The following is a 25,848-nucleotide window of genomic DNA, read 5'->3' as shown; positions in this document are numbered from 1 at the left end:
TTCTCACTCGTAGCGATGCTAAAGAGTCTGTTGGAATTATATTAGCAGTTACTGCATGATTTATGAAATCTTGCAGATAGGATGTCAAAACATTGTTTCCTCGATGATATTCTTGAGGAAAGGTTGTATGTGATACAACCAAAAGGTTTTGTCAATCCTAAAAGATGCTAACAAGTATGCAAAGCTCCAGCAATCCTTCTAAGGACTGGAGTAAGCATCTCGGAGTTGGAATATACGCTTTGATGAGATAATCAAAGATTTTGGGTTTATACAAAGTTTATGAGAAACTTGTATTTCCAAAGAAGTGAGTGGGAGCACTATAGAATTTCTGATGAGTATATGTTATTAACATATTGTTGATCAGAAATGATGTAGAATTTCTGGACAACATATAGGGTTATTTGAAAAGTGTTTTTCAATGGAAAACCTGGATTAAGCTACTTGAACATTGAGCATCAAGATCTATAAGGATAGATCAAAAATGCTTAATAGTACTTTCAAATAAATACATACCGTGACAAGATTTTGAAGGAGTTCAAAATAGATCGGCAAAGAAGGAGTTCTTGGCTGTGTTATAAGGTGTGAATATTGAGTAAGACTCAAGACATGACCACGGCAGAAGAGAGAGAACAGACGAAGGTCGTCCCCTATGCTTCAGACGTAGGCTCTATAGTATGCTATGCTGTGTACCGCACCTGAAGTGTGCCTTGCCATGAGTCAGTCAAGGGGTACAAGAGTGATCCAGGAATAGATCACAGGACAGCGGTCAAACTTATCCTTAGTAACTAGTGGACTAAGGAATTTTCTCGATTATGGAGGTGGTAAAAGAGTTCGTCGTAAAGGGTTACGCCGATGCAAACTTTGACACTAATCCGGATTATTCTGAGTAGTAAACCGGATTCGTATAGTAGAACAGTTATTTGGAATAGCTCCAAATAGAGCGTGGTAGCTGCATCTAGGAGATGACATAGAGATTTGCAAAGCACACACGGATCTGAAAGGTTCAGATCCGTTGACTAATAACCTCTCTCACAAGCGAGATATGATCAAACCCCATGGGTGTCGATTCATTACAATCACATAGTGATGTGAACTAGATTATTGACTCTAGTGCAAGTGGGAGACTGTTGGAAATATGCCCTAGAGGCAATAATAAAATGGTTATTATTGTATTTCCTTGTTCATGATAATTGTCTATTATTCATGCTATAATTGTATTGACCGGAAACCGCAATACATGTGTGAATACATAGACCACAACATGTCCCTAGTGAGCCTCTAGTTGACTAGCTCGTTGATCAACAGATGGTCATGGTTTCCTGACCATGGACATTGGATGTCATTGATAACGGGATCACATCATTAGGAGAATGATGTGATGGACAAGACCCAATCCTAAGCATAGCACAAGATCGTGTAGTTCGTTTGCTAAAAGCTTTTCTAATGTCAAGTATCATTTCCTTAGACCATGAGATTGTGCAACTCCCGGATACCGTAGGAATGCTTTGGGTGTGCCAAACGTCACAATGTAACTGGGTGGCTATAAAGGTGCACTACGGGTATCTCAAAAGTGTCTGTTGGGTTGCCACGAATCGAGACTGGGATTTGTCACTCCGTGAGACGGAGAGGTATCTCTGGGCCCACTCGGTAATGCATCATCATAATGAGCTCAATGTGACCAAGTAGTTAGTCACGGGATCATGCATTACGGAACGAGTAAAGTGACTTGACGGTAACGAGATTGAACCAGGTATTGGGATACCGACGATCGAATCTCGGGCAAGTAACATACCGATTGACAAAGGGAATTGCATACGGGATTGCTTGAATCCTTGACATCGTGGTTCATCCGATGAGATCATCGTGGAACATGTGGGAGCCAACATGGGTATCCAGATCCCGCTGTTGGTTATTGACCGGAGAACGCCTCGGTCATGTCTTCATGGTTCCCGAACCCGTAGGGTCTACACACTTAAGGTTCAGTGACGCTAGAGTTGTTATGGGAAATAGTATGTGGTTACCGAAGGTTGTTCGGAGTCCCGGATGAGATCCCGGACATGACAAGGAGCTCCGGAATGGTCCGGAGGTGAAGATCGGTATATTGGACGAAGGGTATTGGAGTCCGGAATTGTTCCGGGGGTACCAGGTGATGACCAGCGTGTCCGAAAGGGGTTTCGGAGGCCCCGGCAAGCGTTGGGGGGCCTTATGGGCCAAGGGGAGAGGGCACATCAGCCCACTAAGGGGCTGAGCGCCCCTCCCACCCCATCTCACGTAACCAGGAGATGTGGGGGCGCCACCCCTAGGGCAGCCGCCCCTCCCGGCTTGGGGGGGCAAGTTTCCTAGTGGGTGGGGGCACCAAAACCCATCTAGGGTTTCCCCTATGGCCGCCGTCCCTCCCCTAGGGAACCCTAGGGCACCTCCCCCTCCTCCCTTCCCCCTATATATAGTGAGGGAGAGAGAGGGCAGCCGCACCCTTCCCCTGGCGCAGCCCTCTCCCTCCTCCAACACCTCCTCCTCCTTCGTAGTGCTTTGTGAAGCCCTGCCGGAGAACCACGAGCTCCATCACCACCATGCCGTCGTGTTGTCGGAGTTTTTCCCTCAACTTCTCCTCTCCCCTTGCTGGATCAAGAAGGAGGAGACGTCCCCGGGTTGTACGTGTGTTGAACGTGGAGGCACCATTCTTCGGTGCTTAGATCGGATTCGGCCGCGATCTGAATCGCTTCGTGTACGACTCCACCGACCGCGTTCTTGCAACACTTCCGCTTAGCGATCTTCAAGGGTATGAAGATGCACTCCCTCTCTCTCACGTTGCTAGTCTCTCCATAGATTGATCTTGGTGATGTGTAGAAAATTTTGAATTTCTGCTACGTTCCCCAACAATAACCGCACTTTATTTGATATGGTGTGATCAATGATGTCTCTTACCGATTTACCAATATCGTTTTGGGGTTATGCATTAGAGATAGCTGCATTCACGTTTAAATAGGGTTGAGGGGGTCCTGGATTAGGGGGTGTCCGGATGGCCGGACTATGACCTTTGGCCGGACTCCCGGACTATGAAGATACAAGATTGAAGACTCCGTCCCGTGTCCGGATGGGACTTTCCTTGGCATGGAAGGCAAGCTTGGCGATACGATAGGATCTCCTCCCATTGTAACCGACTCTGTGTAACCCTAGCCCTCTCCGATGTCTATATAAATCGGAGAGTTTTAGTCCGTAGGACGAACAACAATCATACCATAGGCTAGCTTCTAGGATTTAGCCTCTCTGATCTCCTGGTAGATCCACTCTTGTACTACCCATATCATCAATATTAATCAAGCAGGAGTAGGGTTTTACCTCCATCGAGAGGGCCCGAACCTAGGTAAAAACATCGTGTCCCTTGTCTCCTGTTACCATCCGCCTAGACGCACAGTTCGGGACCCCCTACCTGAGATCCGCCGGTTTTGACACCGACATTGGTGCTTTCATTGAGAGTTCCTCTGTGTCGTCACCGTCAGGAAGGATGCCGCACCCCGTCTTTAAAGACAACGCTGTTGCTAAAGGAGCTTTGGCTGTCGGCCAAATTCTCCGGCTAGGCAGTTTTTTGATGACCGTCTGTTCGGCCGCCGCGCCGACGATGACCTCTCGGGCCATCGAAAGCAATCTCCACATCAGCTCGGAACTTGCCGAGCAGTTAGATCCGATGGAGCTCTCTTCCCTAAACGAGCTCTTGGATCGCATTGCCGCCCTGGGAGTCGCTACAGATTACGGCTAGATTGGGCTTAAACCCGATCAGAGAGAGGTCGACTCTCCCCAGGTCACCCACCACGTTGAAGTGGTGGAAGAACAATGCGGTGAATCTTCGCCCATCCTAAGGACCAGATGTGTCCGGATTCCCGACCCCTCCAAGCCGGACACCCGTGGAGGGGAAGATGTTGCCCAAGCCCTGAACCTAAAGTCAGGCAGCAGGCCTGATTCATTGAATAACGTCCAAGAAAACAAGCTTCCGAATTCGGAAATTTCTTGGCCCCTGAATCTTATATCGGGCGAGGCTCCGGATTTAAATCCACCCGCCCACCCAAATATAAGGGATCTATCCCGAATACGGCAAGAGCCCGGGGAAACAGTACACCACTACTGGGCCAGATACCTCCTGGTTATGAACAGGATAAAGGACTGCCATGAGAAAGACATAATTTCATTCTTCTGTAAAAACTGCACGGACATCGAAATCCTCAACGCCATAAGTCGTCGTGAAATTACACGCTTCGCCGACTTGACATCCATAGTACGAAAGTACTGTGCGACAGAAAGCATTCGGAAAACCAAAACTAAATTCTGGGACAATCCGGCCCTGAATACAATACCAGTCCGAAACAAAAGGGCGCATTATCGGCAGGCACCTGAGCCAAACAGCAAAAAACAAAAACCCTCTACAGGGTATGGGACCGTACTGGAGGGATGGCTCAATGGACCCTGTAAAATTCATAGTTCAGGGGAAGTCACACCAACTCACAGCCTTAGAGCATGTTGGATACTACGGCAGGTGGCCAGAACTGGCGAGGAGCTTCTAACTCCAGAATCCGCAGAGCACCACCCCAGAAATGCCAGTACGGTGTCGACAGTCTTCGAGACTTTCGCATCAAACAATGCGAGGAAACGAACGCTCCGCAGCCTTACCGAAGTCTACCAAGTAGCAACAATAAACCCATGGAGTGACACGGCTATTACCTTTAATGCCAGTGACGAACCTAAATCCTGGACAGCCCGAGCACCAGCCGCATTGGTCCTCAGTTCGATAGTGGATGGCTTCCAACTTACAAAGGTACTAATGGACGGTGGCAGCGGACTTAACCTCATCTACGAGGAAACCCTGCGAAAAATAGAAATAGACTGGAGCCGCATTGAGCGAAGCAACACAACCTTTAGAGGAATAATACCAAGCCGAGAAGCGTTCTGCTCAGGGAAAATCACACTGGATGTGGTGTTCGGCACGCCGGATAATTACAGATCCGAGGAGGTCACATTTCAAGTGGCCCCGTTCAGCAGTGGATACCACGCTCTGTTAGGGCGAGAAGCATTCACAATTTTTCAAGCTATACCCCATTACGGGTACATGAAGCTCAAAATGCCCGGACCCAACGGAATCATCACTCTTGCTAGTGATCCGGACACAGTGCTCCGCGCCAAAAATAAGACAGCCGCACTGGCCCTGGAGGCATTAACCGAAGCCCTAGCGGCCGAGGAACTAACTGTGTTGCGCTCCACGGTGGACAGGGACGATGTGATACTAGATAAGAGATCCAAGTCCACCTCTTTTAAACCAGTGGACGAAATAGTCAAATTCCAAGTCCACCCAACGGATCCCACAAAAACGGCCTCCATCGGGGCACAATTAAACCCCGATGTAGACGCCGCACTACGAGAATTCCTACATGAAAATTGGGACATCTTTGCTTGGCACCCCTCAGACATGCCAGGAATCCCACGCCGGCTGGCCGAGCACAGCTTAAATATCCTAAAAGGATTCAAGCCAGTCAAACAAACACTTCGGCACTTCTCTGAACCCAAGAGACAGGCCATGGGGGAGGAACTAGCCAAACTATTGGAGGCCGGATTCATCAGAGATATAAAACATCCGGACTGGCTAGCAAACCTGGTAATGGTACCAAAGAAGGACAAATCCTGGCACCTATGTGTTGATTTCAAGGACCTTAACAAGGCTTGCCCAAAGGATCCCTTCCCCCTCCCCCGCATCGATCAAATCATCGACGCCACTGCAGGACACGATTCATTGTGTTTTCTCGATGCATACTCTGGCTACCACCAAATCAATATGGCAGAGTCAGACCAAGCCGCGACGGCATTCATCACCCCATACAGCCCATTCTGCTTCAACACGATGCCCTTCAGGCTCAAAAACGTAGGCGCAACATATCAGCGCATGATTCAGACATGTCTGGCCAACCAGATCGGCAAAACAGTTGAAGTGTACATAGATGATGTGGTCGTTAAAACCAAACACGTCGATACTCTAGTAGATGACTTGAGGTTCACATTCGACAATCTCCGAGCATATGACATTAAGCTCAACCCGGAAAAATGCGTTTTCGGCGTACCAGCCGGAAAGCTCTTGGGCTTCATCGTATTCAGTAGAGGAATTGAAGCAAACCCAGCCAAGATCCGAGCTCTGTCACAATTGGATATCCCAAAAGACCTCAAACAAATACAAAAATTGACTCGATGCGTGGCGGCTCTAAGCCGCTTTATCTCCCGCTTAGGAGAAAAGGCATTACCCCTTTATCGCCTCCTGCGACGCACTGAACACTTCGAGTGGACGGATGCCGCTACGGCCGGACTAGATGAAATCAAAGCCATATTGGCAACAAATCCGGTCATGGCCGCGCCCAACACGGGCGAACCAATGCTATTATACATCGTGGCAACCCATCAAGTTGTAAGCGCGGTGCTCGTTGTCGAACGAGAAACGGACGGACACAAGTTCCCTCTCCAAAAACCAATTTACTACATGTCCACTGTCCTAACCCCATGCAAGTCACGGTACCCGCACTATCAAAAGATAGCATACGCAGTGTTCATGGCATCCCAGAAGCCGCGACACTATTTTCAAGAGTGTTCAATAACAGTAGCCTCCGAAGTACCTCTTAATGACATTATAAACAACCGCGACGCAACAGGTCGGATTACCAAATGGGCCATTGAGCTCCTCCCGTTCGACATAACTTACAAGCCAGGCGAGCTATTAAGTCGTAGGTTCTGGCCGACTTCATCGCTGAATGGACTGAAGTCGAGCTCCCTAAAGAGTACGATGCATATTCCAACTGGATCATGCACTTCGACAGCTCCAAAATGTTGGCTGCCTGGGGGATGGTGTCGTTCTGACGTCCCCAACCAGAGATACAGTCCAATACGTACTTCAGATAATGTACACGGACTCCAACAATGCGGCCGAATACGAGGCCCTTCTACACGGTCTCCGGATGACAGTCTCCATGGGCATTCAGCGCCTAGAGGTCCGCGAGGATTCAAACCTCGCGATATCCCAAATAAATGGAGACTTTGATGCCAAAGATCCGAAAATGGCAGCTTATCGCAACGTCGTCTTAAAGATGTCAGCCCGGTTCGAGGGGCTCAAATTTCACCACATAGCCCGGGAGAATAACCAGGCAGCAGACGTGTTGGCACGCATTGGCGCAAAGCACGATGCCGTCCCTCCCAACATCTTCCTAGAGAGGCTGCTCAAGCCATCCGTATCATGGGAGGGAGAGTCCGGAAACAATAGCCCGGACACAACCACACTGCCCCTCACCGAACATTCTGACACAGTTGGTGACTCCGCCAACGAAACAACACCGTCAGCCCACACAATAATGGCAGTCATTGCCCCATGGACAGAATCATTCCTAGCCTACCTAACTAGGCAGGAACTTCCCGAGGACCAAAACGAGGCCCGCTGCATAGTGCGGCGATCTAAATCCTATATAGTCCACGAGGGAGAGCTTTATAAGAAAAGCACAACCGGAGTCCTCCAAAGGTGTATCTCCGAAGAGGAAGGGCGAAACCTTCTGGCTGAAATTCATGCCGGACTCGGTGGGCACCACGCCGCAGCCCGGGCCCTTGTAAGCAAGGCCTTCCGTACCGGATTTTATTGGCCGACGGCCCGGGCAGACGCTCAGGACTTAGTGCAGGGATGCGTTGGTTGCCAATTATTCGCTAACCAAAGCCACATGCCGCCTACCGCCCTACAAACCATACCCATTACCTAGCCTTTTGCGGTCTGGGGGCTTGACATGGTTGGACCCCTTAAAGGAGGAACCCCACAAGCAAAAATATCTACTGGTCATGGTGGACAAATTCACCAAATGGATAGAGGCCAAGCCGGTAAAGACAGCCGAATCCGGACCGGTGATAGACTTCATATCCGGGGTCGTACACAGTTACGGCGTCCCCCACAGCATCATAACTGACAACGGCACAAACTTCACGGCCGACAAAGTTAAACTTTGGTGCAAAAACATGGGCATTAAGCTCGACTACGCTTCAGTCTATCACCCTCAAACCAACGGTCAAGTCGAGCGAGCCAACGGTCTCATTATGAGCGGCATTAAACCCAGACTAGTGCGATCCCTCAAGGAATCTAACACGCACTGGGTAGAGGAGCTTGACTCCGTACTCTGGGGGCTGTGGACCACGCTGAATCGCACTACCGGAATCACACCATTTTTTATGGTATACGGCGCAGAGGCAGTCCTGCCCTGCGACATAATTCATGACTCACCTCGCGTGCGCATGTACGAAGAAAGAGAAACCGAGCTCGATCGGCAGGACAGCTTGGACGCATTGGAGGAGGAGCGCGACGTGGCAAAAGCTTGTTCCGCATTCTATCAACAGCAGACTCAAAGATATCAAAGCAGAGAAGTACGGGCCAAAACTTATAACGTTGGCGAACTAGTTCTACGCCTTCCGGACAAGAAAAAGGACAAACTAAAGCCCAAATGGGAGGGTCCCTTCATAATCGACCAAGTACTGACTGGTGGAGCGTACCGTCTGCCAAAACGCATCGGACAACTGACTCGAGCCGAACCCATGGAACGCAGCATGCCTACGAAGATTCTCCGCCTAGCGCCGGACTCCGTGTTCGTCTCCTTCCTATGTCCCCTTTTTATTTTTATTTTTCACATTAGCTGTCTGGCATTTCTCTCCTTCTCTCTACCCTTTTTCTCCCAAGCCCTTAGGGGCTTGCCTGTGCATTGTTCGCACATACTTGACGCGCCACCCGCGCTCATCATACATGGGGGCTTCTTTATCAAAAGTTTATATAAACGGGCCTCATGCCCAAAACATGTGTGACACTTCCGCATGAACCTTTTATACAACATTATATGCATCGATATGACTTAAATTTTTGCCAAGCTGGGTTGCCTGGCTCCTGTGCTTACCCCTACGTTCCCGTTCGTTCGGCTACGTGGTAAAGGGAGCACCTCTGCGATTGTTACTGTTGGAAATATGCCCTAAAGGCAATAATAAAAGGATTATTATTATATTTCCTTGTTCATGATCATTGTCTTTTATTCATGCTATAATTGTATTATCCGGAAATCGTAATACACATGTGAATACATAGACCACAATACGTCCCTAGTAAGCCTCTAGTTGACTAGCTCGTTGGTCAACAGATAGTCATGGTTTCCTGACTATGGACATTAGATGTCGTTGACAACGGGATCACATCATTAGGAGAATGATGTGATGGACAAGACCCAATCCTAAGCATAGCACAAGATCGTGTAGTTCGTTTTGCTAGAGCTTTTCCACTGTCAAGTATCTTTTCCTTAGACCATGAGATCGTGTAACTCCCGGATACCGTAGGAGTGCTTTGGGTGTATCAAACGTCACAACGTAACTGGGTGACTATAAAGATGCACTACAGGTATCTCCGAAAGCGTCTGTTGGGTTGACATGGATCGAGACTGGGATTTGTCACTCCGTATAACAGAGAGGTATCACTGGGCCCACTCGGTAGTGCATCATCATAATGAGCTCAAAGTGACCAAGTGTCTGGTCACGGGATCATGCATTATGGTACGAGTAAAGTGACTTGCCGGTAACGAGATTGAACGAGGTATTGGGATACCGACGATCGAATCTCGGGCAAGTAACATACCGTCTGACAAAGGGAATAGTATACGGGGTTGCTTGAATCCTCGACATTGTGGTTCATCCGATGAGATCATCGAGGAGTATGTGGGAGCCAACATGGGTATCCAGATCCCGCTATTGGTTATTGACCGAAGAGCCGTCTCGGTCATCTCTGCATGTCTCCCGAACCCGTAGGGTCTATACACTTAAGGTTTGGTGACGCTAGGGTTGTATGAATATGAGTATGCAGCAAACTGAATGTTGTTCGGAGTCCCGGATGAGATCCCGGATGTCATGAGGAGTTCCGGAATGGTCCGGAGGTAAAGAATTATATATAGGAAGTGTTGTTTCGGCCATCGGGAAAGTTTCGGGGTCACCCGGTATTGTACCGGGACCACCGGAAGGGTCCCGGGGGTCCACCGGGTGGGGCCACCTATCCTGGAGGGCCCCGTGGGCTGAAGTGGGAGGGGAACCAGCCCCTACTGTGCTGGTGCGCCCCCCTCCCCTGGGCCCTCCTGTGCCTAGGGTTGGAAACCCTAGGTGGGGGGCGCGCCCCACTTGCCTTGGGGGGCACTCCACCCCCCTGGCCGCCGCCCCCCTTGGGAGATTGGATCTCCCAGGGCCGGCGCCCCCCCTGGGGGCCTATATAAAGGAGGGCAAGGGGGAGGGCAGCCGCACCCTGTGTCTTGGCGCCTCCCTCCCCCTGCTACACCTCATCCTCTTCCCGCAGCAGCTTGGCGAAGTCCTGCCGGAGTTCTGCTGCATCCACCACCACACTGTTGTGTTGCTGGATCATCATCAACCTCTCCTTCCCCCTTGCTGGATCAAGAAGGAGGAGACGTCATCCGCTCCGTACGTGTGTTGAACGCGGAGGTGCTGTCCGTTCGGCACTTGGTCATCGGTGATTTGAATCACGGCGAGTACGACTCCATCATCACCGTTCTCCCGAACGCTTCCGCACGCGATCTACAAGTGGTATGTAGATTCAATCTCTCTCCCATGACTCATTGCTTAGATGAACTCATAGATGGATCTTGGTGAAACCGTAGGAAATTTTTTAATTTTCTGCAATGTTCCCCAACAGTGGCATCATGAGCTAGGTCTATGCGTAGTTCTCTATTGCACGAGTAGAACACAATTTTGTTGTGGGCGTAGATCTTGTCAACTTGATTGCCGCTACTAGTCTTTTCTTGCTTCAGCGGTATTGTGGGATGAAGCGGCCCGGACCGACCTTACACATACGCTTACGTGAGACAGGTTCCACCGACTGACATGCACTAGTTGCATAAGGTGGCTAGCGGGTGTCTGTCTCTCCCACTTTAGTGGGAGCGGATTCGACGAAAAGGGTCCTTATGAAGGGTAAACAGAAGTTGACAAAATCACGTTGTGGTTATTCGTAGGTAAGAAAACGTTCTTGCTAGAACCCAATTGCAGCCACATAAAAGATGCAACAACAATTAGAGGATGTCTAACTTATTTTTGTAGCAATTGTCATGTGATGTGATATGGCCAGAAGTTGTGATGAATGATGAATGATATATTGTGATGTATGAGATCATGTTCTTGTAATAGGAATCACGACTTGCATGTCGATGAGTATGACAACCGGCAGGAGCCATAGGAGTTGTCTTTATTTTTTGTATGACCTGCGTGTCATTGAAGAACGCCATGTAAATTACTTTACTTTATTGCTAAACGCGTTAGCTATAGAAGTAGAAGTAGTCGTTGGCGTGACAACTTCATGAAGACACGATGATGGAGATCATGATGATGGAGATCATGGTGTCATGCCAGTGACGAAGATGATCATGGAGCCCCGAAGATGGAGATTGAAGGAGCTATATGATATTGGCCATATCATGTCCCTACTTTATATAATTGCATGTGATGTTTATTATGTTTATGCATCTTGTTTACTTAGAACAACGGTAGTAAATAAGATGATCCCTTATAATAATTTCAAGAAAGTGTTCCCCCTAACTGTGCGCCATTGCTAAAGTTCGTCGTTTCGAAGCACCACGTGATGATCAGGTGTGATAGATCCTTACGTTCACATACAATGGGTGTAAGACAGTTTTACACATGCCGAAACACTTAGGGTTAACTTGACGAGCCTAGCATGTACAGACATGGCCTCGGAACACAAGAGACCAAAAGGTCGAACATGAGTCGTATGGAAGATACGATCAACATGGAGATGTTCACCGATGATGACTAGTCCGTCTCACGTGATGATCGGACACGGCCATGTCGACTCGTATCGTGTAACACTTAGATGACTAGAGGGATGTCAATCTGAGTGGGAGTTCATTAAATAATTTGATTAGATGAACTTAATTATCATGAACTTAGTCTAAAGTCTTTGCAAAATATGTCTTGTAGATCAAATGGCCAACGCTCATGTCAACATGAACTTCAACGCATTCCTAGAGAAAACCAAGCTGAAAGATGATGGCAGCAACTATTCGGACTAGGTCCGGAACCTGAGGATCATCCTCATAGCAGCCAAGAAAGATTATGTCCTAGATGCACCGCTAGGTGAAGCACCCATCCCAGAGAACCAAGACGTTATGAACACTTGGCAATCACGTGCTGATGATTACTCCCTCGTTCAGTGCAGCATGCTTTACAGCTTAGAACCGGGGCTCCAAAAGCGTTTTGAGCGACACGGAGCATATGAGATGTTCGAGGAGCTGAAAATGGTTTTTCAAGCTCATGCCCCGGTCGAGAGATATGAAGTCTCCGACAAGTTCTATAGTTGTAAGATGGAGGAAAACAGTTCTGTCAGTGAGCACATACTCAAAATGTCTGGGTTGCACAACCGCCTGTCCCAGCTGGAGATCAACCTCCCGGACGAGGCGGTCATTGACAGAATCCTTCAGTCGCTCCCACCGAGCTACAAGAGCTTTGTGTTGAACTACAATATGCAGGGGATGGTGAATACCATTCCTGAAGTATTTTCAATACTGAAGTCAGCAGAGGTTGAAATCAAGAAAGAACATCAAGTGTTGATGGTCAATAAGACCACTAAGTTTAAGAAGGGCAAGGGTAAGAAGAACTTCAAGAAGGACGGGAAAGATGTTGCCGCGCCCGGTAAGCCAGTTGTCGGGAAGAATTCAAAGAATGGACCCAAGCCTGAGACTGAGTGCTTTTATTGCAAAGGGAAGGGTCACTGGAAGCGAAACTGCCCCAAATACTTAGCGGACAAGAAGGCCGGCAACACTAAAGGTATATGTGATATACATGTAATAAATGTGTACCTTACCAGTACTCGTAGTAAGCCCTGGGTATTTGATACCGGTGCCGTTGCTCATATTTGTAACTCATAGCAGGAGCTGCGGAATAAACGGAGACTGGCGAAGGACGAGGTGACGATGCGCGTCGGGAATGGTTCCAAGGTCGATGTGATCGCCGTCGGCACGCTACCTCTACATTTACCTACGGGATTAGTTTTAAACCTCAATAATTGTTATTTAGTGCCAAGTTTGAGCATGAACATTGTATCTGGATCTCGTTTGATGCGAGATGGCTACTCATTTAAATCCGAGAATAATGGTTGTTCTATTTATATGAGAGATATGTTTTATGGTCATGCCCCGATGGTCAATGGTTTATTCTTAATGAATCTCGAACGTAATGTTACACATATTCATAGTGTGAATACCAAAAGATGTAAAGTTGATAACGATAGTCCCACATACTTGTGGCACTGCCGCCTTGGTCACATAGGTGTCAAGCGCATGAAGAAGCTCCATACTGATGGACTTTTAGAGTCTCTCAATTATGAATCATTTGACACGTGCGAACCATGCCTCATGGGTAAAATGACCAAGACTCCGTTCTCCGGAACAATGGAGCGAGCAACCAACTTATTGGAAATCATACATACCGATGTGTGCGGTCCAATGAGCGTTGAGGCTCGCGGAGGATATCGTTATGTTCTCACTCTCACTGATGACTTGATTAGATATGGGTATGTCTACTTGATGAAACACAAGTCTGAGACCTTTGAAAAGTTCAAGGAATTTCAGAATGAGGTAGAGAATCAACGTGACCGAAAGATAAAGTTCCTACGATCAGATCGTGGAGGAGAATATTTAAGTCACGAATTTGGTACACACTTAAGGAAATGTGGAATCGTTTCACAACTCACGCCGCCTGGAACACCTCAGCGTAACGGTGTGTCCGAGCGTCGTAATCGCACTCTATTGGATATGGTGCGATCTATGATGTCTCTTACCGATTTACTGCTATCATTTTGGGGATACGCTCTAGAGACAGCTACATTCACTTTAAATAGGGCACCGTCTAAATCCGTTGAGACGACACCGTATGAATTATGGTTTGGGAAGAAACCTAAGCTGTCGTTTCTAAAAGTTTGGGGATGCGATGCTTATGTCAAGAAACTTCAACCTGAAAAGCTCGAACCCAAGTCGGAAAAATGCGTCTTCATAGGATACCCTAAGGAAACCATTGGGTATACCTTCTACCTTAAATCCGAAGGCAAGATCTTTGTTGCCAAGAACGGATCCTTTCTGGAAAAAGAGTTTCTCTCGAAAGGAGTAAGTGGGAGGAAAGTAGAACTCGATGAAGTACTACCTCTTGAACCGGAAAGTAGTGCAGCTCAGGAAAATGTTCCTGTGGTGCCCACACCGACTGGAGACGAAATTAATGGTGATGATCAAGGTACTTCGGATCAAGTTGCTACTGAACTTTGTAGGTCCACAAGGACACGTTCCACACCAGAGTGGTATGGCAACCTTGTCCTGGAAATCATGTTGTTAGAGAATGGTGAACCTTCGAACTATGAAGAAGCGAGGGCGGGCCCAGATTCCAACAAATGGCTAGAAGCCATGCTATCCGAGATAGAATCCATGTATGAAAACAAAGTATGGACTTTGACTGACTTGCCCGATGATCGGCGAGCGATAGAAAACAAATGGATCTTTAAGAAGAAGATGGACGCGGATGGTAATGTCACCATCTATAAAGCTCGACGTGTCGCTAAGGGTTATCGGCAAGTTCAAGGGATTGACTACGATGAGACTTTCTCTCCCGTAGCGAAGCTTAAGTCCGTCCGAATCATGTTAGCAATTGCCGCATACTATGATTATGAGATATGGAAGATGGACGTCAAAACGGCATTCCTTAACGGTTATCTTAAGGAAGAGTTGTATATGATGCAGCCGGAAGGTTTTGTCGATCCTAAGAATGCTAACAAAGTATGCAAGCTCCAGCGATCCATTTATGGGTTGGTGCAAGCATCTCGGAGTTGGAACATTCGCTTTGATGAGATGATCAAAGCGTTTGGGTTTATGCAGACTTATGGAGAAGCCTGCGTTTACAAGAAAGTGAGTGGGAGCTCTGTAGCATTTCTCATATTATATGTAGATGACATACTTTTGATGGGAAATGATATAGAATTCTTGGACAGCATTAAGGCCTACTTGAATAAGTGTTTTTCAATGAAGGACCTTGGAGAAGCTGCTTACATATTAGGCATCAAAATCTATAGGGATAGATCGAGACGCCTCGTAGGTCTTTCCCAAAGCACATACCTTGATAAGATTTTGAAGAAGTTCAAACTGGATCAGTCCAAGAAAGGGTTCTTGCCTGTATTGCAAGGTGTGAGATTGAGCTCGGCTCAATGCCCGACCACGGCAAAAGATAAAGAAGAGATGAGCGTCATCCCCTATGCCTCAGCCATAGGATCTATTATGTATGCCATGCTTTGTACCAGACCTGATGTAAACCTTGCCGTAAGTTTGGTAGGAAGGTACCAAAGTAATCCCGGCAAGGAACACTGGACAGCGGTCAAGAATATCCTGAAGTACCTGAAAAGGACAAAGGACATGTTTCTCGTTTATGGAGGTGACGAAGAGCTCGTCGTAAAGGGTTACGTCGATGCTAGCTTCTACACAGATCTGGATGACTCTAAGTCACAAACCAGATACGTGTATATGTTGAATGGTGGAGCAGTAAGCTGGTGCAGCTGCAAGCAGAGCGTCGTGGCGGGATCTACATGTGAAGCGGAGTACATGGCAGCCTCGGAGGCAGCGCATGAAGCAATTTGGGTGAAGGAGTTCATCACCGACCTAGGAGTCATACCCAATGCGTCGGGGCCGATCAAACTCTTCTGTGACAACACTGGAGCTATTGCCCTTGCCAAGGAGCCCAGGTTTCACAAGAAGACCAGGAACATCAAGCGTCGTTTCAACTCCATCCGTGAAAATGTTCAAGATGGAGACATAGATATTTGCAAAGTACATACGGATCTGAATGTCACAGATCCGTTGACTAAACCTCTTCCGCGAGCAAAACATGATCAACACCAGAACTCTATGGGTGTTCGATTCATCACAATGTAACTAGATTATTGACTCTAGTGCAAGTGGGAGACTGTTGGAAATATGCCCTAGAGGCAAAAAATAAAAGGATTATTATTATATTTCCTTGTTCATGATAATTGTCTTTTATTCATGCTATAATTGTATTATCCGAAAATCGTAATACACGTGTGAATACATAGACCACAATACGTCCCTAGTTAGCCTCTAGTTGACTAGCTCGTTGGTCAACAAATAGTCATGGTTTCCTGACTATGGACATTAGATGTCGTTGACAACGGGATCACATCATTAGGAGAATGATGTGATGGACAAGACCCAATCCTAAGCATAGCACAAGATCGTGTAGTTCGTTTTGCTAGAGCTTTTCCAATGTCAAGTATCTTTTCCTTAGACCATGAGATCGTGTAACTCCCGGATACCGTAGGAGTGCTTTGGGTGTATCAAACGTCACAACGTAACTGGGTGACTATAAAGGTGCACTACAGGTATCTCCGAAAGTGTCTGTTGGGTTGACATGGATCGAGACTGGGATTTGTCACTCTGTATAATGGAGAGGTATCACTGGGCCCACTCGGTAGTGCATCATCATAATGAGCTCAAAGTGACCAAGTGTCTGGTCACGGGATCATGCATTACGGTACGAGTAAAGTGACTTGCCGGTAACGAGATTGAACAAGGTATTGGGATACCGACGATCGAATCTCGGGCAAGTAACATACCGTCTGACAAAGGGAATAGTATATGGGGTTGCTTGAATCCTCGACATCGTGGTTCATCCGATGAGATCATCGAGGAGTATGTGGGAGCCAAAATGGGTATCCAGATCCCGTTGTTGGTTATTGACCGGAGAGCCATCTCGGTCATGTCTGCATGTCTCCCGAACCCGTAGGGTCTACACACTTAAGGTTCGGTGACGCTAGGGTTGTATGAATATGAGTATGCAGCAAACCGAATGTTGTTCGGAGTCCCGAATGAGATCCCGGACGTCACGAGGACTTCCGAAATGGTCCGGAGGTAAAGAATTATATATAGGAAGTGCTGTTTCGGCCATCGGGAAAGTTTCGGGGTCACCCGATATTGTACCGGGACCACCGGAAGGGTTCCGGGGGTCCACCGAGTGGGGCCACCTATCCCGAAGGGCCCCGTGGGCTGAAGTGGGAGGGGAACCAGCCCCTAGTGGGCTGGTGCGCCCCCCTGCCCCCCCCCCTCCTGCGCCTAGGGTTGGAAACCCTAGGTGGGGGGTGCGCCCCACTTGCCTTGGGGGGCACTCCACCCCCCTGGCCGCCGCCCCCCTTGGGAGATTGGATCTCCCAGGGCCGGCGCCCCCCCTGGGGGCCTATATAAAGGAGGGCAAGGGGGAGGGCAGCCGCACCCTATGTCTTGGCGCCTCCCTCCCCCTGCTACACCTCGTCCTCCTCCCGCAGCAGCTTGGTGAAGCCCTGCCGGAGTTCTGCTGCATCCACCACCATGCCGTTGTGCTGCTGGATCATCATCAACCTCTCTTTCCCCCTTGCTGGATCAAGAAGGAGGAGACATCATCCGCTCCGTATGTGTGTTGAACGTGGAGGTGTTGTCCGTTCGGCACTTGGTCATCAGTGATTTGAATCACGGCGAGTACGACTCCATCATCACCGTTCTCTCGAACGCTTCCACACGCGATCTACAAGTGGTATGTAGGTGCAATCTCTCTCCCATGACTCGTTGCTTAGATGAACTCATAGATGGATCTTGGTGAAACCGTAGGAAATTTTTTAATTTTCTGCAACGTTCCCCAACAGTTACTGCCGGGTCAGCCGGATGTGTACCTCAGACTGGGTGAAGCCGAAAGCTAGCATTCTTAAGGGAATATTCGGTCGGTGAACTAAAAGATGATTTTTCTTGTTTATCTATCTGCCCCTAGATGCTTTTCTGCTCTTTTTAGCAGTTTAGACATGCACTTTAGGGCATGCCTCCCAGGGAAAGGAACCCCTAATGGAACTATTCTCCCTGGAAGATGTTTCTTACTAACCATGTAATATAACATAACTAGTTGGGCACTTGTCTGCTAAAGCAATTATGACCCCTATGCCTTGTCTCCATGCATGCCCCGGTTCTTAGATAATCGAGAGGGTATTCGGACACACTCCGGACTATAGGGTCCAGAGGTTGAAGCGAAAAGGTCTGCAATGACAAACGATCTACAATCCGGCTAGAAGGCATTTTTCATGTCATTTTAAATTACAGAGTCAATCTGACTCGGTATATTCTTCTTCAATACCATCCAACAGGCGGTCTAATTTACAGTCCTGTTGAGAATACTTTGCAGCCAGCTCTACCTAGCCATATACTAAGCTGACAGGGATCTCCTTTCCGTCAGGACCCATAGGGCCGACCTCGGCCATGTGGTTCGGGTCAGCCTTCGTGTACCGAGTCTTCACCATGGCCCAAGCCTCCCTGGCACCTTGACGGCAGGCCGATGTCTTCCACAACCGGAAGCGCTGCCGCACTCCCTCCAGCTTCTTTGCAAGCTCCCCAAGGCCTTCGTGCATGGAGAGGGATGGCCACATAGCCTGGACGACGCCCTGCATTGCCTGTCGAACTCGTTCGCGCAGTTGCAACAGCTCGGGAAGAAGGTCCCCCGCTGAACCGGGCATTTCCTCCGCAGGACGACCTGTCAACAGACCTACAGACATAGCTCTGTCAATCAACTTCCTTGTCGAATTCTTTTTTCGAACATTCGTTCAAGCACTTACTAAAAATGCCGCGTCGAAGTCGTCGATTCTCCTTTATGGAAGCAGACAGCTGAATACGAACATCCTTTAGTTCCTCGCCCAGCTGGGTATTGGCGTCTTGAAGTTTGTTCTTCTCTTGCCTCACCCTCGTCAGCATGCTCTCGCCAGCCTTTAGTTGGCGTAGGAGTTGTTGCTTGTCTGGATTTACTCCGGCCCCATCTGCATTATTATCGTCAGAGTTGCACACATGCCGCACTTCACAACGGAATTATCTTTCGAAGCATATATTACCTGAGGGGGTCCCCTTGGCATTATCTGAAGTGGTCAGTGCGGCCTCGAGTTGGGCCTTGCACTCTTCAAGCTCCTGGGACAGTTGTGTGTTCTTCTTTGTAAGACCCTGCATAGCATATGATCCTTAAAACAGTTATCTTAACTGTTTCAAGTCTCGGGGGCTACTGACATATATAACCTTCAATTTTACTCACTTGTATGTCTTTTACATACTGCTCTGTGGCTCTGGCTAGACCATTTTGAGTGGCACGGAGGTACGCATCTCCTGTATTAAAGGCGTCCAACGCCTCTGGGGAAAAACATGCGTCACTAAGAACAGTCTGGCGACGCCTGTGGTTCATGGCACTCTCCACCTCCGAATTGGTGGCAGATAGCCCGTCTGCGTCCTCTGTCGGAGGAACGCCCGAGGCGCGCCCCGTGTCCGCCTCCGCTTCTGGACCCGGCCTTGAACCTTGGCCAGTGGATATAGTCCAGCGGGCTCTCTTCTTTCTAAGAAGAGCATGAGCGTTAGTATGACTTGAGGGCATAAACCCTAGGCGTTAAATTCGCACGCCGTACCATTGCGCCGGAATCTCGATCTGGTCCGCACTTCTCTTTGGTCCACCTGGCTTCAGCGGCCCTTGTTGGCTGCCCACCGCGGGCTCGGCCTTCCGCCTCGAGGATTTACCCTGCGAAACAAAACACTATTAGTTCACGATATTCAAGATAAAGCAGGGATGGATCTCCTTGAAAGTACTGGGACCTCGGTCTTGGTTACCTTTGAGGCTGGAAGTAGTCCGGGATAGTCGGCCGTAATGGCCACCAAGGTGTTTTCCTTACTCAATTGATGAAACAACCCAGCAATTAACTCTACACATAAGTCCGGGTCCTCTTGGGAGTCCGGATCGAGGGACCGTTCCGGGTCCTCGGGTTGTGGAGGAGGGTTGTTTATCTCCTTCATAGTCTGGCGCAGCTCCTGCGTTAACATTGCTAGACTAAGTACTCAATTATGGGAATTTCGAAAGCGGGTAGGCACGTGAAAATGTTCGCTCACCCAACTTGGAGGACTGTACATGGAGAATCCGCCCCGAGGGTTGACCCGGAGGAATTCCTCTTCTTCTCCCTTGTACAAAGCGGATAAGATCTTTGTTAGAGTGGCAGCCGAATCCGGCCCCTTGCGACCGCAACGGGTGGCGTCGTCCTCCCCGTTGAAATCCCACATGGGGTGGCCTCTGTACTGAAGCGGCTGCACCCCCCGCGTAATGCATGTGGCCATGACCTTGATCATGGTCAATCCGGAATGAGCCAACAATCTTATCTGGCTCATCAGGTAAAGGACGTCCCTATCAGTTTCCCTCTGAGGGTTTCGTGGGCGCTAGCTCAGGCGTTTCTTCAACGGAGCATTATTAAACTCAGGAAGGCCGATCCGAACAGGGTCCGGCAGGGGGACGTCATCCATATAAAACCATTCTGAAGGCTAGTCCTCGGACGCCTTCTTCGGGGTATCGGATAGATATCCAGTCCTGGCGATGCGCCATAGTTTGGCTCCGCCCACTTGATAAATTGACCCCTCCTGAGAGCGGGGCACAAGGCAGAACAACCTCTTCCACAGCGCGAAATGGGCGTCGATGCCTAAAAACAGCTCACAGAGGGCCACGAAGCCCGCAATATGCAGAACAGAGGCAGGCATGAGGTTGTGTAGCTGGAGGCCGTAGAACTCCAGCAACCCTCGGAGAAACGGATGAATTGGAAATCCGAGTCCTCTTATTAAGTAAGGGACTAGGCATACCCGCTCTCCTTGATAAGGATTGGGGACGCTCTCCGCCTGCTCTCCGCCGCTATAGGTGGCAATCCCGGCTCGAACTGGGACCATATATGCTGGGGGAGGAGCCCCTTGGACTCAAGCACTACTAGCTTGCTATGCGGGACGGAACATCGCTCCCAAACTCCAGGCCGAGGGCTGGAGAGGCGAGAGGAGGAGCTGCTCTGATCGGCCATGGTGGAATGGATCTCTGTCGAAAGCACTCTGATGGATACTCGCGGAGGAAAGGTGGTGTGGACTGGATCTAAATCCCCGTCTCTTTTATGGGCGGCTCATTAATGCAACTGGGGGGTAAATGAAGAAAACCCCTGGCTTTTCACATTCGTTTAACATGTGAAAGATGGTCATTATGGGGCACGGAAGCCGAGGAGAGCAGCACGCACTAGAAGCCGAACACTATTCGACAGGTACAGGGAATTTGGAGAAGAACCCGCCTTGCAATGCCGAAGACAAACTTGCGCGCCGGACTTATCGTCATTGAAGTCTAGTTTGGGGGCTACTGAGGGAGTCCTAGATTAGGGGGTGTCCGGATGGCCGGACTATGACCTTTGGCCGGACTCCCGGACTATGAAGATACAAGATTGAAGACTCCGTCCCGTGTCCGGATGGGACTTTCCTTGGCGTGGAAGGCAATCTTGGCGATACGATATGAAGATCTCCTCCCATTGTAACCGACTCTATGTAACCCTAGCCCTCTCTGGTGTCTATATAAACCGGAGAGTTTTAGTCCGTAGGACGAACAACAATCATACCATAGGCTAGCTTCTAGGGTTTAGCCTCTCTGATCTCGTGGTAGATCCACTCTTGTACTACCCATATCATCAATATTAATCAAGCAGGAGTAGGGTTTTACCTCCATCGAGAGGGCCCGAACCTGGGTAAAAACATCGTGTCCCTTGTCTCCTTTACCATCCGCCTAGACGCACAGTTCGGGACCCCCTACCCGAGATCCGCCGGTTTTGACACCGACAAGGGCACCATGAAAATCCATTGAGACGACGCCTTATGAACTATGGTTTGGCAAGAAACCAAAGTTGTCGTTTCTTAAAGTTTGGGGCTGCGATGCTTTTGTGAAAAAGTTTCAAGCTGATAAGCTCGAACCCAAATCGGAGAAGTGCGTCTTCATAGAATACCCAAAGGTAACTATTGGGTACACCTTCTATCACAGATCCGAAGGCAAGTTATTCGTTGCTAAGATGGATCCTTTCTAGAGAAGGAGTTTCTCTCGAAAGAAGTGAGTGGGAGGAAAGTAGAGCTTGATAAGGTAATTGTACCTTCTCCTGAATTGGAACGTAGTTCATCACGGAAATTAGTTCTAGTGATTCCTACACCAATTAGTGAGAAAGCTAATGATGATGATTATGAAACTTCAGATCAAGTTACTACCAAAATTTGTAGATCTTCCAGATTAAGATCCGCACCATAATGGTACGGTAATCCTATTCTGAAGTCATGTTACTAGACCATGATGAACCTACGAACTATGAGGAAGCAATGATGAGCCCAGATTCCGCAAAATGGCTTGAGGCCATGAAATCTGAGATGGGATCCATGTATGAGAACAAAGTATGGACTTTGGTGGAATTGCCCGATGATCGGCAAGCCATAGAAAATAAATGGATCTTCAAGAGGAAGACAGACGATGATAGTAGTGTTACTATCTACAAAGCTCGACTTGTCGCGAAAGATTTTTTGACAAGTTCAAGGTGTTGAATATGATGAGATTTTCTCACTCGTATTGATGCTTAAGTCTATTCGAATCATGTTAGCAATTGCCGCATTTTATGATTAGGAAATGTGGCAAATGGATGTAAAAACGGCATTCCTGAATGGATTTCTAGAAGAGTTGTATATGATGCAACCAGAAGGTATTGTCGATCCAAAAGGTGCTAACAAAATGTGCAAGCTCCAGCGATCCATCAATGGACTGGTGCAAGCATCTCAGAGTTGGAATATACGCTTTGATGAATTGATCAAAGCATATGGTTTTATATAGACTTTTGGAAAGGCCTGTGTTTACAAGAAAGTGAGTGGGAGCTCTATAGCATTTCTGATATTATATGTGGATGACATATTGTTGATTGGAAATAATATAGAATTTCTGGATAGCATAAAAGGATACTTGAATAAAAGTTTTTCAATGAAAGACCTCGGTGAAGCTGCTTACACATTGAGCATCAAGATCTATATAGATAGATCAAGACACTTGATAAGATTTTTAAATGAGTACATACCTTGATAAGATTTTGAAGTAGTTCAAAAATGGAACAGTCAAAGAAGGAGTTATTGCCTGTGTTGCAAGGTGTGAAGTTGAGTAAGACTCAAAAACCCGACCATGGCAGAAAATAGAAAGAGAATGAAAAGACATTCCCTATGCCTCAGTCATAAGTTCTATAAAGTATGCAATGTTGTGAACCAGACCTATTGTATACCTTGCTCTGAGTTTGGCAAAGGAATACAATTTTGATCTAATAGTAGATCACTGGACAGCGGTCAAGAATATCCTTAGTGAGGACTAAGGAGACGTTTCTCGATTATGGAGGTGATGAAAGAGTTCGTCGTAAAAGTTACATTGGTGGAAACTTTTACACTGATCCAGATGACTCTAAGTCTCAATCTGGATACATATTGAAAGTGGGAGCAATTAGCTAAAGTAGCTCCGTGCAAAGCATTGAAGACATAGAATATTTGCAAAATACATATGGCTCTGTATTTGACAGACCCGTTGACTAAACTTCTCTCACGAGCAAAACATGATCATACCTTAGTACTCTTTGGGTGTTAATCACATAGCAATGTGAACTAGATTATTGATTCGAGTAAACCCTTGGTGTTGATCACATGACGATGTGAACTATGGGTATTAATCACATACAGATGTGAATATTGGTGTTAAATCACATGGTGATGTGAACTAGATTATTGACTCTAGTGCAAGTGGGAGACTGAAGGAAATATGCCCTAGAGGCAATAATAAAGTTATTATTTATTTCCTTACATCATGATAAATGTTTATTATTCATGCTAGAATTGTATTAACCGGAAACATGATACATGTGTGAATACATAGACAAACTGAGTGTCACTAGTATGCCTCTACTTGACTAGCTTGTTTATCAAAGATGGTTATGTTTCCTAGCCATGGACAAAAGAGTTGTCATTTGATTAACGGGATCACATCATTAGGATAATGATGTGATCGACTTGACCCATTCCGTTAGCTTAGCACTTGATCGTTTAGTATGTTGCTACTACTTTCTTCATGACTTATACATGTTCCTATGACTATGAGATTATGAAACTCCCGTTTACCGGAGGAACACTTTGTGTGCTATCAAACATCACAACGTAACTGGGTGATTATAAAGGTTCTCTACAGGTGTCTCCGAAGGTACTTGTTGGGTTGGCGTATTTCAAGATTAGGATTTGTCACTCCGGTTGTCGGAGAGATATCTCTGGGGCCCTCTCGGTAACACACATCACTATAAGCCTTGCAAGCAATGTGACTAATGAGTTAGTTGCGAGATGATGTATTACATAATGAGTAAAGAGACTTGCTGGTAACGAGATTGAACTAGGTATTGAGATACCGACGATCGAATCTCGGGCAAGTAACATACCGATGACAAAGGGAACAACGTATGTTGTTATGCGGTTTGACCGATAAAGATCTTCGTAGAATATGTGGGAGCCAATATGAGCATCCAGGTTCCGCTATTGGTTATTGACCGGAAACGTGTTTCGGTCATGTCTACATTGTTCTCGAACCCGTAGGGTCCGCACGCTTAAGGTTTCGATGATAGTTATATTATGAGTTTATGAGTTTTGATGTACCAAATATTGTTTGGAGTCCCAGATGTGATCACGGACATAATGAGGAGTCTTAAAATGGTCGAGACATGAAGATTGATATATTGGACGACTATATTCGGACACCGGAATGGTTTCGGGGGTTATCGGATATATACCGGAGTATCGGGGGGTTATCGGAACCCCCCCCCCCCCCCGGAGGTTAATGGGCCTCATGGGCCCAAGTGGTGGAAGAGGAGAGGCGGCCAAGGGGCAGCCGCGCGCCCCTACCCCCCCCCCCCCAAGTCTGAATTGGACAAGGAGGGGGGCGGCGCCCCCCCTTTCCTTTCCCCCTCTCTTTCCTTCCATCTCCTCTCCTACTCCAACAAGGAAGGGAGGAGTCCTACTCCCGGTGGGAGGAGGACTCCTCCTGGAGCGCCCCTCCTGGCCGGCCGACCCCCTCCCCCTGGCTCCTTTATATACGGGGGTAGGGGGGCACCTCTAGACACAACAATTGATCCCTTGGATCTCTTAGCCGTGTGCGGTGCCCCCCTCCACCATAGTCCACCTCGATAATATCATAGCGGTGCTTAGGCGAAGCCCTGAGACGGTAGAACATCAAGATCGTCACCACGTCGTCGTGCTGACGGAACTCTCCCTCGACACTCGGCTGGATCGGAGTTCGAGGGATGTCATCGAGCTGAACGTGTGCAAGAACTCGGAGGTGCCGTAGTTTCGGTGCTTGATTGATTGGTCCGTGAAGACGTACGACTACATCAACCACGTTGTTCTAACGCTTCCGCTTTCGGTCTACGAGGGTACGTGGACAACACTCTCCCCTCTCGTTTCTATGCATCACCGTGATCTTGCGTGTGCGTATGAATTTTTTTGAAATTACTATGTTCCCCAACAACTGCACACCACAAATCGTGTTTTTGTTTCTTTATGATTTTATCACGCTGTCTCTCCTCCACCATGTGATCGGATACATGAGAAAGAAAATAAAGAACATGACAGTATAAATGAAAAAATAGAAAGTCAAAATGAACACGCTCAAACACTGACCGGACGAGCATTGCCCAGTCCTGATGCCCTAACTCTCATAGTGTGGTCTTCCATACACAAGTGTCAGCCATATCAGCATCATCATTCTCTCCAAACAGTGTTCTAAAAAATCCTCTCCGAGCAGTTTTTTTTACCAAAATGCATCAGTTAAACTAGTTTTTATGTACTGAATTGTTAAAAGACTAAAGTGTACATTTTA

Source organism: Triticum aestivum, chromosome 3B (assembly GCF_018294505.1).
Source record: "Triticum aestivum cultivar Chinese Spring chromosome 3B, IWGSC CS RefSeq v2.1, whole genome shotgun sequence".
NCBI lineage: Eukaryota > Viridiplantae > Streptophyta > Magnoliopsida > Poales > Poaceae > Triticum > Triticum aestivum.
The sequence above is the reverse complement of the archived record's forward strand: the minus strand, read 5'-3'. Positions refer to the sequence as shown.